Source organism: Mercenaria mercenaria, chromosome 14 (genome assembly GCF_021730395.1).
Source record: "Mercenaria mercenaria strain notata chromosome 14, MADL_Memer_1, whole genome shotgun sequence".
NCBI classification, from domain to species: Eukaryota; Metazoa; Mollusca; class Bivalvia; order Venerida; family Veneridae; genus Mercenaria; species Mercenaria mercenaria.
The window spans coordinates 68,464,071-68,481,391 of NC_069374.1; the positions used below are offsets into that span (position 1 = coordinate 68,464,071).

The following is a 17,321-nucleotide window of genomic DNA, read 5'->3' on the forward strand; positions in this document are numbered from 1 at the left end:
CGGTCTATTGCAAACGTTGCCAAAGGAATAACTAACTTTAATAACTAATGATACAATAAATTACAGAACATACGTTTGCACAAAACACAACCGACAATACATCAAGTGACTAAATTCCTGTGGCATTGTGGCTGTAAATGATGTGCAGTTTTCCGATATATCATAGAAGGTGACCTATTCATCAGTGTAAACAGAGTTTCATACAACATACAATGTTCTTGTAAGTCAAATACGTGCCATGTGTGCGGTCTACTATAAGCGTTGCCAAAGTTACCACATTTCCACAGACTTGTAACATTGTGCAATACATACCACTGATGAAGGTGACACTATTAAAAGATGTGGCAAAACTAATGCAGCGTTTTTCATAGTATGTATTAGTGTACAAATATTTAATAGAAAAAGTGGAAACTTCACAGATCGCGCAACACGACAAAAACAAAAATGTTGCAGGCTCGGTTTGATTGAGCCTGTTCATTGACAGTAGTGGAAACGCATGCTACCGTCCACGTCCTCTAGCCCCGGGTTGAGCAGAACGCAACATTAGCACATGCTAAAAGTACAAAAAGCAATTTAGAGAATCCGCAGATGTTTTCGAACGCGTTGAAAATGAAACCTTCAATGATACACGTGTTCTGGCGTGTAATTCCATGAAAAGCGGCGTTTGGTCCCCAGATAAAGTAATGAGTTTGCCCCAAACGAGAAAACAATTGGCAGAACTAAACAAACTCGAATTTAGAAAGGGGATATGAGGTTATGGAGCCTGCATATCATAGGAACTGTCAAAAGACAAAATTAAAAAGCAGGCACAATATCCAACGGATGAATATACAATACCCAAGGCTATGAAAGAGGGAGTATTGGAACCACCCAGGCCGAAATGGTCATGCTGAGAAACTAAACAGTACAAATACTGGACAAAAGTTCGGGTTTTGCAATATACGTATTAGACTACCAAATGATCTTTCTTGTTGTTAAAATGCATTCAATTGTGTTAAGCTTTTGTTATGACGGCGACTTCAGTTAAGATTTCCGAGCTCGTGTGAAATCAATAATAGAACATAATCGGCAAATCCATCGACTGCAAGAGCGATGCAAGGTTAATTTGCTGATTATATTATGTCCAAAGAAATGTTGTAACAACTACATTAAAACATGTAACAGAAGTATATAACATTCGTCCTTCGGAATGTTCTTGTATTTATTAGTTATATTACTTGAAAAGGATCGGCAAACGGGATGAAGAATAGTAGACAGTTTTTAAAAACTCTTTACAATTGACATTGATAAAACATTAATTATAGCCCTGAATATTAGATAATATGTAACTACAGCCTTGGCAACAATGCTTTTTCATGAAACCCTTGTAGGTATTAGGAAGACGTTACAAAAATTCGATCAAATTAGACACAGATAATGCGGACCTGTCTTCAGAATGATGTAATATAGTGCATCAAAGTCACTAATGCGATAGAAGTGCAATGAGAGCATTTATGCATTATATAAATCATTTAATACATAAAAATGATGACATTCATGTCATAATTGAAAAAACCACAACTGCGGAATGTCTGCAAAATGGCAGAAGAATGATATGAACATTCCATTCAAATTTTACCCGAATTGTGTTTTAGAATGATAAATCCAACGGGAAACAAATAGAAACGAGTCGCATCATATACAAACCGTTTGTGTGGTTATAAAAGAAAGCGATTGGTATTTAGTTGTGTAGCTGATGTTGTCTAAGCAATCAAGATATAATATACTTTCTTACTATACTTTCTTTTAAATATCTTTATTATTTTCAGAGCATAAATTGTCTTAACGTGCATGTACAGATATACATGCGAAGACCGATATGATGATGGACAACGGATTAGCTACTTTCACCGGTGAGTTTATCAAAGAAATAAGTAAGAAGTGATAGCATAAATTTTACATACAATATAAGGATCTCCTCCGGCACACTGCACATATTATCCCATTGACAGAAAACAATCTCCTGGCATTACGCCACACGAAACTAACACATTTACAGGTCTTTATTCGGCCTCTTGAATTCTGTTGACACTCAAAAATACGCTTCACGTTGATGATGTTTTATACAAAATTTCCGTGGAATTGAATGGAAAGTGTAAGAGGATCTGTGTACAAAGGGTACATAATAGTTTTATAATATTATAGTGAAATCAAAAAGTAGGGCCTTACTTCAGGAAAAAAAAATTAGATATGACATTTCGGACTATTGGCGCATGTCCTTCCCATGTTGATGATGTTTAACAAGTTTCGTTGGAAAAAGGTTAAAACTACAGGATGGATTGAGTACAAAACAACTGGACAGACAGATATATAAATTAAATTATTATATTTAATTGCTCTATGCTACAAAGACACACAACATAGTACATACATAAGCAGACAAACGGAATGGCAGACAGTTCAGACTGTACACTCATAATTGGTCTGCGAGAGAGTACATAAAATCAACGAAATAAAGAAAGCAAAATGTGACAAACGAAACAATATATTCAAATGGCCCAAGTTGGTAATAAAATTTATTTGAACTTCTCCCCTATTTTTATCAATAATCCGTTGTCTATCTTCACTTCGGCCTACGCCTAAACATATCATGTAGGAAGATATGACAATCACAATTTAAAAAATATGTCTAACGATAAAACATTTTTATTTTCTATCATACCACTACAAAAGATTTTCCGGTAGTGAGCTCATTTTAGCAGTTTGCTGTTATTTAAGTAAGAACAGTAAATTGTATTTTTTTTGTGAAAATTAATTTTAATTACTTTCAAACGTAAATATTTAGATCAATGAAAACATGACAAACAAAAATGTAGAGATGGTCATATCATAAATAAAGCATCAGTACATGGACAGGTAAAATTATAAAAGTATTTGAGAAAATTAAACAAACTAAATGTATAGTTTACTTCTGATGCTTTGACGAAATAATTAAGAAGTAACAAGCGTTAAATATCGCATTTGAAGTAAAGGCTTTAAGCAAACGAATGTTAGAAAACATTAATTTTCTTACCTGTGTGAGGAATCCGATCATTCTGCAAGAACGGGGTTTCCACTGTAAAAGAACACAACAAAATATTCGGACACTTATAAATCTGCTCTAATAAACGTATAACTGACTACCACTGACTAGTCTGTCTACCGACTTTATAATGTTTTTAATCATTACATTATATTTTCTTGTATTATATAATTTATGTTGATATATTACTAACGTGGTCCAGCGGTAACACTGTTTGACTAGGAAATCAGGGGTCGTGATTTCGAGGCCCCGCTTCTCCAACTAAAATTTCTAACATTGGGACAAGTGTCCCGTGTATGGGTGCTCTAAAGAATATGGGAAGCTTCTAAAATTGGAGCGTCTTCTATATCTTGCACTCCTGCCCACTAACATTACTAAAAGTCTTCTGGAGGGACGCCCATATAGGTTACCGGTGGCGATTATAAATAAATAGACACATCGTGGAATCAACTAATCATTTATCCCAGTACCTGGATGTGAAAGTTATTGCAACTTTGCTCTCAGGGCTGATAAATTATTTAAAAGAAGATATTTAACCTTCAAAGACTAAATAAGAGTTGCAGAATTGTATCTAGGTTTTGAGCTGTAGGGCCAGCGCATAGGTGTTTTATCTTAACGGTAGTTGAATGCTATAGACGATAGCAAATACAGCTGAGGCAGAGACAGTAGGAGAGTTCCAGCTTATAGGTGAGGTTCAGCGTTATAAGCAGAGTACAGCCAAGACATCGAGGCTATACCTATATGATAGTTTAATGCCATAAGTGATAGTATATAGGCTCTGAGCACCCAGGAGTCAGGGCAAACATTAACAGCTTCAATTAAGAGGACATAGGCTGACAATTTTTGCAATAGGATTCGTATGATGTTGTTGATTCAAAGACATTGTCTGACGGGAACTTCAACAAAAGAACCAGTCAAGTATAGTATCTCCAGCCTATAGGAGTTTGAACATACTATCATTAGATGAAGGTTGTTAGTTTGAAACAGTCACTGATTTGCCTGCAATTATCTAGCTTATAACTGAAGTCATTTACGAAACATTGGTACACGAATCATTTAGGCAAGGTAGTCAGATAAAATCTTTATATATGAGATATATGGTCTCACCAGATCTATGTTTTAACAAAGGACATTCTACATCGTTTGTCAGCTAGTCTAAGACATAGTCACCTTGGCGATTGGACCCATTTCATTGTTCAAGATACTAAAGGCGCAGGTACACACCTAGGTCATATAACTCGTATCCTGACAAAGTATGCCTTAAAGTGTCATCCCCTTTACTTAAGGGCCAGAAATTTTGACTGATGAGACCCCTTGATCTTGTATTAATACTCTTCTCAAGGCAAGAAGGCAGTTGCTTGCCATTCTCTTACTAGATAGCGACTCAGAAACAGACCACATTGGAATGGATCCAAATGAAGCTTACACCTTTGATCTGCCGTTGATGAGCTGGATGCCAAAACCACCGTAATACGGTGTACGTGTACGGTGGTAATTTAATGCTGAATTCTAGGATGATGTCCACCTTCTATAATCATAACGCTATTTCTGATCATGAACGTTAATTTACAGCGCTTCGTTAACATGGAGTTTTATTGACCGTAAACACACAAATAATTCTCATTTAAAGTATTTGGTAATATTAAATCATAACGATGTAACTAAGTCCTACTAAGTCCAACATATTATTTAATTTGTCTTACGTAGGAGTTAGTAAATCGTAAATTAACGTTCATTATCAGAAATAGCGTTATGATTTTAGAAGGCGGACACCATCCTAGAATTCAGCATTAAATTACCACCTAGTCGCCATATTTATGGACTAAATTGTGCCAGTTACACTTAGAACCAATAATAGAAATACACGCTCTGTTCTCATTTCTGTAAATATTTTTCATAACCTTTATTTTGGGTACTGTGGAAGTGTCCTCCGCTTATAATTATGTTCGTGTAGTTAATGTGTACGTGTTTGCTTTTACAGAAGTACGTGTATAGTTTTATAAGGACATCCGATATACACACCGACACATTTAAGTCATACGGGTATTTTCCAAACGTTTAATTGTGCACCTCACATGGAGAATACGATGCTAAGCGAGTTTTCGAATTCACATCAGAGATTGAAAGTTCTTCGAAGTCAGCGACGTTAACCACTTGGCCACGGAGGATCCAGCATTCAGGTGTAGTTCAGTACAAATATAAATATATATTTGATGTTTTCCAAAGCAAAAAGAAAAAAAAATCCGATACATTTATTCCCTACATTGCAATAATCCACTTAAAAATGAAATGTATTTATTTTATAACCTGAAGAGATCATAAATCTGTTAATAATTAGATTTTCCGGTTTTGGCTTTAATACGCCACTGGTGAAGAAAGTGTGTAATAAGAAGGAAAGATTTACAAAATAGAGACAGAAAAGCAAAGGGTATGTTTTTGAAGCAGTCGAATATTTGGAGTATCCTTCTGCGGTTGGAGAGACATCTCTGCGTAAAAAAATAAATGAAACTGACAGACAAAATGAAAAAGAATAAAGTATGTTTTGGACATATTTCATTTCATTATCTCATAGTATGGTAAATAAAATCGTAGCAGAATATTAACCGGTACTTGTATGCTGTTTGAATGAATCAAAATTCCTAAAACTCGATGCGTCATACACAAGAACCATTCAAGAGTCAAAACCTCAAACTGTTTTGAGTGGCGGCAAAGTAGGTAATTGAAATAACACTTGCATTGTTTGGTTTTAACATGTACAAATATTAAAATCTAATTCAGTGAACGATTTTGCAATTTCCGTAATCCTCTTGGACGGCTGTCTTTGTATTATTATTATTGTAACAAAACAACACCACAAACTGCAGGACAAACCACTGGATGATGTTTCCATATTGATGGATTTAACAGAAAAGGAAGATTTATTTGCATAAATTTTAGAGCGATCATGTTTCCCGTTTTATACATTATGATAATATCTTGCTACCGTCATCACTTAATACAATAACAAACACTTCACCAACAATAAATGGTATTGTATAAAAATGTGAAATCCACAAACCCGGCATTTTGCATAAAATTATTTTTTTTTTCAAAACTGTGGAGCAGACATGTAATGCGAGTCAGAGATGGTGGCGTGTGAAGATGATTTTATCTGCTTTTTGTTTTATATTTTTGTTTGTCCTTTGGGGAAGGCGGACACTTAGATTTGCCTTTGTTCGTCCGTCATCCCATTTGTCCATATGGTACAAAGTATTTTATCCAAAGTCATCAAACAATTTAGGATTGTTATTCAGCACGTTATGCATTTCGTCCATCAGAGGGTTGTCAAAATCCCGAGACTAACTAGGTTGCCATGGTAGACCTCTAGTATGCGAGAATGCATGTTAGGTTGTCCACTAAGTAAGATCAGAGTTAAGACTCCTGTTAAATGTACATAAAGGTTGTGTCACGTGTATTTTAAGGAGTATTTGACACAGTTTTGAAACAGCATAGGGATAGTATTCTTTATGTGAAGTTACGCATTTTGCTTGTGATTTCGCACAGCCTTACCAAACTTATGGCCTTTACTCTAGTCAAAAGTATCCATGAATTGCATTAAAATTTATGCCATAAAATTGTAAAAGAATATAATTCAGCATGTGCAATTTTACTTCAAGGAATTTGTCCGGCATTTCACTCAGCAGATATGGCCCTTGGTGTAGTCAAAATATATCTTCGCACAGTGACAATAAATCTAACTGTTAATGATCACACAATTGGTCATGATCGGAGCTCTAGCGACGCTTGTGTTTAAAGGTGTGAACTCGTTTGAAAAAAATGTTTAGATAATCCAAAGTGTAATTTTGAAATCCTAATTAGGCTCATTAGAAAATGTTGAAGGGACATTTTGTTTTGTTTTGAAGGGAGGTCACGTGATCAAGGTGTAAAACAGGTTGTTTTTAGCTAAGAGCAAGTATATTGCAAAACATATATTTTTTGGATAAACTAACATGGTAGATTGGACTTAAAGTCAAAATAGATATAATTTAGACGTAATACTATATTTGTGTTTAAGTTATGGCTGGTATAAAACGGTCTACTGTAGATGCATTGTTTATTTTATTGTCAGTAGTTCAGAAGTATATAAATGACAACAAATGTTTATATTATGTCTTTGTGGAATTTAAAAAAGCGTTTGACTGTGTATATATGAATGCTTTGTGGCTAAAAATGCATAAAGTAGGTATTAGAGGTAAAATACTTCGTATTGTCAGAGATATGTATAATAAAGTTAAATCTTGTATAAAGCATTGTTACAGTAATAATTACTCTGATTTTTTTTAATACGCAGTCGGATTACGTCGGATTACGATGACACAAAGCATTAAGTTGTTGACGAGAAAACAAGTAGTATGAAACAAATGTTAACGGATTGACGGACGGACAGGTTGATGCACGGTAGACGCCACACATCCTATAACCTTAAGCTCGCGTGGTTCTTCTGGACACATGTATATGCTGAAACGGATTTGCCATGTTTATCATGTATAATACCCATAGCATAACAGTATTGCTATTTTTCTGTCCTGAATATTTATTCGAGTTAATTTTTTTAATATTGACATAGTATTTTGCAAATGATTACTTCAGACAATTTAGAAATAATATTATTAACAACAATCCTAAGAAGGTATTCAATATTCAAAGTAAAACAAAGTAAATAGAGACCAAGAAAAAGTGCTGAGTAATAATTTTTAAAAATTATGCTTAAATACGTACCCTTTTTAAACTCCTATTTCCTTTTCTACATTTAATCTTAACACGTTTTTCATTTTCGTAAAAAATTCAGGAAGATAACAGGATAACGTTAATTGACGAATGTCTTTATTTAACAACAGGAAGTATAATACTGACCGCACTCTAGCGGCCTGAATATGGCGGCCTAAAGTCAGGGTCCTGGCGGACTAGCGGCCTGAAGTTTGCGGCCTGGTGGCCTTGCGGCCTGGTGACCTAGCATACTCGTGTATTAATTGTCAAAGAATTATTTGTATGATAAGATAAATATAAAGAAAACTATGAATACAAACGTAAACAAATCAGTAAAGCATAAAAAAGAATGTTGCGTAACATTGAAAATACAATTACTACAAGGAAATGTTTGTGGTTAATCTATGTTCAATTAAATACATAAAACAACGTTATCAATTACTCTGAAATTTCTAATCCAGCGCCCTGACGGCCTAGCGGCTTAACGGTCTGCTGGTCTGGCGGCCAAGCGGCCAAGCAGACTCTGGTATTTATTGTAAGATAATTATTTTGGAATATACGAGATAAATATAATGAAAACTGTGAATACAACATTAAAAGTCAAGAAAGTATAAAAAGAATGTTGCTTAACTTTGAAAATAACACCCACAACACAGTTTACAACTTTTATTTCTTCATTGCCGAAATTAAATTGTTCCCTATCTCGCTGTCTCCCTCCTCTTCTGAATATAACTATTTTTGTTTTCTGAACGTTGACAGTGTGTTTCCTTTTGATACAATAAGATTCAAAATTATTTAGTGATTGTTGAAGCCCTTATGTGGATGCGTCGTCAGTATATAGATTAAGGGATCAGTGTTAGGCAGATGTGTCTTGCTGCATAGATAACTCTACATCGTTTATGATTAGGGAAAATAGTAAAGGAGAAATTATCTCCCGTTGTAATAAACCGATGTCACATTTTAAAAAACAAGAGCTGTCACTAATGGTGACAACTGCCCCCGCAGCAGCTTGACCTTTGACTTGGTGACCCCAATGTCAGTAAGGTTGGTGAACTCATAAAATACTATCAGCATGTAAAGTTTGAAGGTCCTGGGTGAAGTGGTTCGCGAGTAAAGTGCCTTCATGCAAAAAGTTAATGTTGGTCCCTGTGACCTTGACCTTTGATCTGGTGACCCCAAAGTCAGTAGGAGTGGTGTACTCAATAAGTACTATCAGCAGGGGAAGTTAGAAGGTCCTGGGTGAAGTGGTTCGTGAGTAAAGTGCCTTCATGCAAAAAGTTAACCCTGGCCCCTGTGACCTTGACCTTTGATCTGGTGACCCCAAAGTCAGTAGGAGTAGTGTACTCAATAAGTACTATCAGCATGTGAAGTTTAAAGGTCCTGTGTGAAGTGGTTCGCGAGTAAACTGCCTTCATGCAAAAAGTTAATGTTGGCCCCTATGACCTTGACCTTTGACCTGGTGACCCCAAAGTCAGTATGGATGGTGTACTCAATAAGTACTATCAGCATGTGAAATTCGAAGGTCCTGGGTGCAATGGTTCGCGAGTAAAGTGCCTTCATGCAAAATGTTAACGTTGTGACGAACGAACTAACTAACTAACTAACTAACGAACGGACGGACAGTTGAAAACTAATATGCCTCCTCTCGGGGGCATAAAAAAATCAGAAAATTCATTTAGATGCTTGCCGCATCATTTTGTTTCATTGTAAATAGATCTTATTACATTGATATACTATATTATATACTTTCCGTTAATACCACTTTTAATACGTTTTAGCCATAGGACATTTCTGTAAATCAAATCAAATATTTCATAAGATCTAAAAAACAGCAGTATAGACGTTTTTCATTCTGAATTGTTTTTCAATAAAAGAATTAAACAAAATATATGGCATCAACCTTTCTGTAATTTGCCTTAAAAACAAACTACACATCAGTGAGAATATCATATTGTACTGCTAATTTTTAAGTCCTTCATTTAAAACAACGGTATCTAATTTTGCAAAACAACTAATCAAGGTAATACCTCTTTAATTATTAGGGACATTGTTGTCTCCCTTTTTATACACGGGTATTATTACTCCCGCGAACCAAGACTTAGAAAAACACTGTTTGCTTACTTAGATGTAGTTAAATAAAACTTCTATAGGTTTATCTAAAACATCAACCCCTTCTTTAGATACATTTATATTATAATATTATCGAATGAGAAAGCTTTATTGGTGCCCAATAATTTTACAGCATTTTATTTCATTAATTGTAAAAAGCGAGTCCAACTCTTCAAAAGTTGCACCAATATCTGCGTTACTGTCAAGTTCATTCAAGAATTCTTGACATGCAATTTATTCATCTATCTAAAATTCAGCCATTAGATTTAAAACATGTTCATGCAAATCAGTCAAGTTTCACCATCTCCATCATTTGTGCTTTTATCATGTTTCAACATCATCCAAAATTCTCTTGTTTCTGTTTTTTCCTTTTCATTTCATTAATCTTTAATGTCATTCGCCTGTAATATTTCTTTTTTATTGTAATTCTACAACATATGTATAATCCGATCTGACTTAAGTACTTGATCTTCTAAACGAAGATCTGAGAACGCCCCATTCACATATGTCTTCTGTATATTTTGGATTTCCAGTATTGCTATTTTTATTTTCACAAATCTATTTTAATTTGAACCAAACAGACGACTTGTTCGAATGTCAAAGAGTAGGAAAAATGTGCAGTCATTCCAGGGCTCGAACCCGGGACCCCTCGCTTACAGAGCAAGTGGCCTTCCGACTGAGCTAACCAGCTATTTGACACATTACGACATAAGAATTGTAAATATCAAAAATCAAGGCTAAATGTAGATTTGCAAAATGTTGTAAGTTAAGCTCTGATTAGCTAGCGAAAGGGTCGTCAGAACGAGGCTATCAATAGGTTGTTCTCAGATCCTGTGCGTAGCGTAATAGGAGATGTACTTTAGTCAGGTTGACGTATATTCAAATTTCTTATCAAACAATATTCTTGTATTTTCAGCTGTTTTATTCATATCAAATTGAGCAGGTACCTGCTTATAACTATCGTGTTTGGTTCTAAATTCCTAGCTTAACCATTTATTTTGATTAGCCTGACAAATAATTTGAAAAGTATATACTTGTGGCTGTTTTACGTCGATTTTCAAAATAATTATAACCTTACACAGACAGAAAATCTGTAAAAATCCGAAACATATCATCAGGATCACTATTTCTTTCTTTAAATGTGATTGAATTACTACAAAGTATTTCAATATCGAGCGAAATATCATTTAAAAAGTCAGTTCTACATTCTGGATCCCATTTATAGTACACATGTTCGCGAACTATATTTCCTTGCGGCAGCGTCCTAAATTAGAATGAATAGTAAAATCTAGATATATACGTGACCATTTACAATACGAAGAAAATGTCGAGTAACAAGTCACCAAACCGTTTCGTTCCCGTGTTTGTCGTTGCCTGCGGTGAATACGAGTCGCAATCGAAACAAAAGTGATCATGTAACGGTTCATCATTTTTTATGAAATCAGATTTTGACCTAGTTTGCGCATTCATTTCTCTCAAACAATACACTTGGCTTTTTTCCTAGAAATACCTTATATCTGTCTCTGTTTTGCTGAAATGTTTAAATCGTATACTTGGTATATAGGAGACCTTTCAGGTGCAATATTGGTTACACATAGATACATGTCTTCCGTATTATGAAACAAAGTTCTGTCAAGCTTTAATCACAGTATACAATCTACGTCATTTCTCACTGATGATTGAATTTTTCACATACACCAGTAAACCGCCACTGTTTCTCTTTGCACGTCTGCTTTTTTTGGTATTTTCTAGCTGATGAAAACAATTGTAAACCATTTAAATCTAATTTAGATGTTTTACTCGTCCAAGTTTCCATTAAAATATAAGATAGTATTTTCCAATGAAATTGATAAAATCTGTGCATGATCGCTTTTGCTGTGATTACCTTCAATATTCCACTATAGGAACTTTAGGTCTGTCCCTCCGCTGTCCTACTTCATTCCGTCATCCTCAGTCTCCCTGAATGATCGACAGTCAATATAGAGTTTATCATCTTTGAGATTCGTGTCCTTTCCCTGTTTCTGGGTTTACAGCATAATAGGAACCAGTCGGCCTTTCCAGTTTAATAGCACTAAGTCGTACACTCTCTCTATCCGGATATTATACAAACTTAGCCAAAATAGGTCGCGTTTTAGTGTTGTCGATTTTCTCGATACGATGAGCGCGGTGTAATTTTGTGTTTGATTTTGCGCCCTCTATTTCCGCCCGATTAAACGTAGTCAGTCACATTTGAGCAAAAATCTGACATTTTTCAGTTTTCATATTTTCTGTTAGATATTTCAGGCCGCCAGACCGCAAACATCAGCAACATAATACAAACTACTACGGCTAGGAAATCACATATAGACATGTTAAATCCAATACAACATGCGATATGGATATAGTTGAATAATTTTGTTTAGTATCTAATTCATTCGCCATGTCTGTATTTAAATGAAACTGCAATACGATGAACAGCTAATCGACATAATCAAGACATTGAATTATTGGCCAGTTCAGTAACATAAATTGAAGAAGTAAAATAGAGCAATCGTATCGTTAAGTAATATTAAACAAGTAGAATGTACAAATTAAAACTGACAAACTTTCTATCTGCCTGTTTATATTAACTCATAGTCAATGAGGAATAATCTAGGTTTTCAGTTTTTATTTAAATCTAACAATTTTGAATCTATGACAGACCGTTTCTTCTTTTTTTGTGGTGGGGTACTCCATGCCAAGTATGTAAGACTGATGACTTCGAATTACTTTCTCCTAATCAGTGTGGTTTAAAACTTCACGTGGGATGTAAAAGTGGCTCATATGAGACAGCCTTTCTCCACCGCAACCATAAAAGCGGAAACAGTCGTAGTAAATATTATATTTAACTTAACACATCCTCGCATTTAATAATCACAATGTTGGAGGAGCAAACCCAATTTAACGGAGTCCGTATGGCATGTCCTATCTTTTGCATCCAATACAGCAACTAAGCAGTATTCTGGACATGTTTGTTCATATCTACCGTCTATGCATGCAAATATGTGCCGGATGATTGACATTTTGTGTATTTATTTCTGCAATTTTTAAGCATTAATGTCTAGTATTATTGTTCAACTGATACCCCTTATCAAATACATTTCTACACCCGTCACATAATTCCGTGGATAAATATGTTATTTATTTTGGGGGACGTTATCTTCTGCAAAAGTAGCTATAATACAGAGACCTTTCATAAAGGCAACATAAATACGCATACTATCACTGCATTCAAAATTTAAAAGACAGAGACCGTATGGACAATTTTTATAATACTTACCTTGCAAGCACTGGAGCGTGCGTTAGATGTGCAAGCTCTTCAATTTTATAATTTTACGAAGAAAGTGTGGTGTGTCCTAATTGTCGGTTAACTGTTTTTGTCTGTTCATTGCTACTTTTTGTGACAATACATTGATCATGTTGGAATAGTATGGTAAGTTTAGAGTAAAACTCCTTAAAATTCCTTTATCAGTTTTATAAACAATCCCATTTATTTATTAGTTTAATGCATATGGATATCGATTTCATTATGCTGAGCAAAGTGTTTGACTTTGCAATTTTTTTGTCGCTTTGTCTGTCCTTCGCGTCAGGATGTATGTCATTCTATCTGTCTCTTTGTCCATTCGCCACGCTTACTTTGTCCGGTGTATCACTCCAGACCTTAATTCTAAAAGGAGTATAGTTTTCAGGAACCACAACTGTATCTTTAATACTTTTCAAGTTGTCTACATTCGCGATTAGGATTTTGTTTTCCGGAGTTGATATGAGTGAGGAAGGAGTAAAATGCACATAACTCATACACATAACTCTATATTAAATACCATTCAAATTACATTCCTTATAGAATACCACTCATCTGTATTTTCTGGGTTATTGACGTTCAGTTAAACGACTTATACAAAGAACAAACAACTTACAGAAGTATGTCTGGTATTTACCAAACTATTTCACGTAATTTAAAATCAATCAATATATTTCAAGAAGCAAACATTTGTAGTTCAAACAATAGTAAGTCATCGTCATCATGTGAGGTCATATGACTAATCTCGCGGTTTATTGATCAACAACTGTCAATCAAACTATCATAGGTTAGAGAACACTAATCATCATTCAACATTTATAGTCTGTCTGAATCTAACTAACAGGAAAACTCAAAATCATTAAACAACTTAAACATTTATATGGACTGTTAACAATTGCACTATCACAAAATTACTTTTCCGGGAAGGAAAACCTTAACCTCATTACAGTAGGTTACATGAACACAGTGTCCATAGTTTTCATACATATTGGCCTATCACTTGATTAACGTATCCTCTGAGCTCTGAGCTGGGGTGGAAAACCATGTTTACAAACACAGCATTGCTAATCATTATCAGACTTCCTACCAGAGGTTGATTGAAGATCATTAGGGTCTCCTACATTTTTGCAAGACCTAATGTAAGTTGCAAGGTGAGTCTTTCCTGAGGTAAAATGCACTTGCTTTTAGATTTCACTATACTGACAGTCTCATTTTTTTTATATACAGACTTTGGCATCCTCTTCCACTCCATTATTTAATGGTATCTGACCCAGACATGATGTTGATAAGGGGCACACATTTCTTTCTTAGCCTCTGAGTTGTAGTTGTTATGTTCCTACAAAAGGAAACTTTGCGGTTTTATTTATTCTACTTGGTATCGAGTAAACGGTTCATTTAGGGCATTGCCTTCGTCAGAGTGTATCTCGTAAAGCAATGCGTTAGCAGATTGGGTATCTAGAATAGTTTCGCTGTCAAACAGATATATATCCAAATTACGGAATGCCGATATAATATTATTGAGCTAGAAAAAATCTCGCGTATGGTCTTGTTATGAGTTTTGTGACTTCATATCTAGTGATGCAAACCCCAAAGTTGCTGTACATGTAAGACTTGTATTCCAGGTAATGACAAGTGATGTCTGTCAACCATCCTATTAAGTGCGAATTACGTGAGCATGCATTCTGTAGTTATTGATAAGAACCTGAATGGTCCTCTGATCTATATACCAACGAACAGAAAGTCACAATGCAACGATTAAAACAATATAACTTCTTGTCAAAAGGGAGCATAATCAATGCAATTTCCTACACAGTGGTCTCTTGTATAGTAAAGAGACAATAATAAATTTAGCGCTAGGGGAGATAATCGCTTTATAAAGTCTTGTAGCAAAGATTGCGATATTAAAGCGCTTATTTTGCAGTTTAAATGAAAAATATACATTAAAACGTAAAAATCACATCAGAAATAGAAAATCTGTCATTGGTCTTCGATGAAGATCGGGAAATCCCAACCCAAGTCGACTTGAGCGGTGCGCTAGAGGGTTGGGATTTCCGATCTTCACCGAACACCAATGATGGAGTCTATTTCCCACTTACCACAACAGAAAGAATAAAAAAAGCATGAAAATATGGAACTATTTTATGTCTAGCATTAAATCACTACGTAATGAAGCCTGATCACATACCATTGATTCGAGTGTTCTGCGAGGTCAACAGGTAATTCAACAATTTCAAGAAAATAATGTATTAAACAGTGTTATACGTTTAACATATGTAACAATGAAGAAGAAAAACGCGTCTAGAAATGCAACAACCACTGTTAACAGTAAATTATGCTCTTAGGAGTCAAATATGTAATTAATTAGTGTTGAGTAATTTTAGACTACACGGCATATTAAACATGTAGATCTACAGCTGGAAACAACATAAATAAGCTGAAAACTGCCACTGGTCAATGCATGGCCTCTTTGGCTGGTTAATATGCAGAGTAATATTGAATGTGCCTCCATAGATATTTAAATTTCCAAAAATGGAACTCAGTGCACCGTTGGGGTAAATGTTAAAGGATGATGTTTTTTGAAGTTGCGCCTGGGATATGTGTACTTTGGAACTGCGTGTTTGTGCTGAATGGTGAAGATCCTCAGGCTAAATTAAACTATTACCATGCTGTGGTTGGACATTCTTTTTAAGTCGTGGACAGTTGATGTGTATTGACAAGATTCTGGACATGTTTTGCTGATCTTCCTATAGTCGTTTGGAGAATGTGGATACATGAGCTGATTGATCATCTGGAACACTATTGTTGAAAAGTTTCTGGCACAAATGTTTTCTGACACTGGTGTTTGTCAGATGTTTGTTGTTACGACTAGGTAAGTAAGCCTTTTCAGTCATTTTTACCATAAGATAAGACATATGCCATAATTGAGTCTCTTTAATACCTTTAAATATCGTTTCAAAGCTACTCAGCAAACTTCTTGATACAGATTCATACTTCTGCCAATTCATTTGGCGTACGCCGATAAAATCTAAGAGATGTGTACATGCAATTCTAATTCAGGAATCTGTTGAATAGGACGATGCTCATACTGGAATGAAAGGTCATTTTCAAGAAGTTTTTAATGTCTCAATTTTTTTCTTCTAGTTGATGCATTTTCATTTTCTAAGAGGTACTGGTCTGACAAAGCGATTTGCCTAAAAGTAAAAAAAAAAGTGATGGTGAAAAATAGCGTCGGTTTTTCCCTGACATATTTCCATGTTACGGTTTACAATTTAGAAAGGGTCGAGTCCGACTGGCCATTAACAAGGACAACAAAATATGAAATGATACTTTTTAGGCAAATTTAAGATTGCATTAACATAATATAACAACTATTATCAATTTCTTTAATTGTGCTAGAAACAGTGGTAGTAGCAAATTTTGTGCTTGACACTGGGTCTTACAATTTTTGCTGATTCATCTAAACATATTTTTTTTGGTCATTTCTAGGCTTTATTTCTGTAAAGCATGTGTTTAAATGGACTTCAAAACCAAGTGTGTAAGAAGATGTGACAGTGGACCAATATGTTACTTGTTGTTTAGAAAGGTAGCTTGCTGAAATCATTTAGATTAATTGATACGACACTCACTTGGTTTATCATTCAAACTAACCTGTGCTTGTAATGGCAAATTATGCTTAGATTCAGTGGGAGACTAATTGCTCAATGCAGGCATTTCATACAACTTTTCTGCGCCACAAGGAGCCTGATCAAAGAATTGCAAGGTTGAGTTGTCAACATAGAACGGATTGTTTATCTCTACAGAATCAATATCGTCAAGATCGAATCTTCAAATAAACTTTGTTTCTGAAACTGTGGAACTGAACATTTTGTGTATAGTTCATCTCGTGACACTGTATGTGTAGCAATACTCTGGTTTGGTTGTTTATCAAAGTTAAATAAATGGTCTGGTAAACCCTTCACCATTTCATGTTTTGCGACCGTGAGGATTTGTATGTCACTGATAAATGCACTTTGTACATGCAGTAAGATCCTGGTGGGTGTACGATGTCCGTTTTTTCTTCTTTCTCGCCATTTGATCCCACCTGAA

At 35.0% G+C, this 17,321-nt stretch overlaps 1 protein-coding gene across 1 annotated transcript in view; it reads right to left on the reverse strand.

The window, feature by feature from the left end:
- LOC128548226 (multiple epidermal growth factor-like domains protein 10) overlaps nt 1-17,321 on the reverse strand; it is a 197,494-nt gene that overhangs the window by 11,803 nt on the left and 168,370 nt on the right. The gene's annotated exons all lie outside the window — the stretch shown is intronic.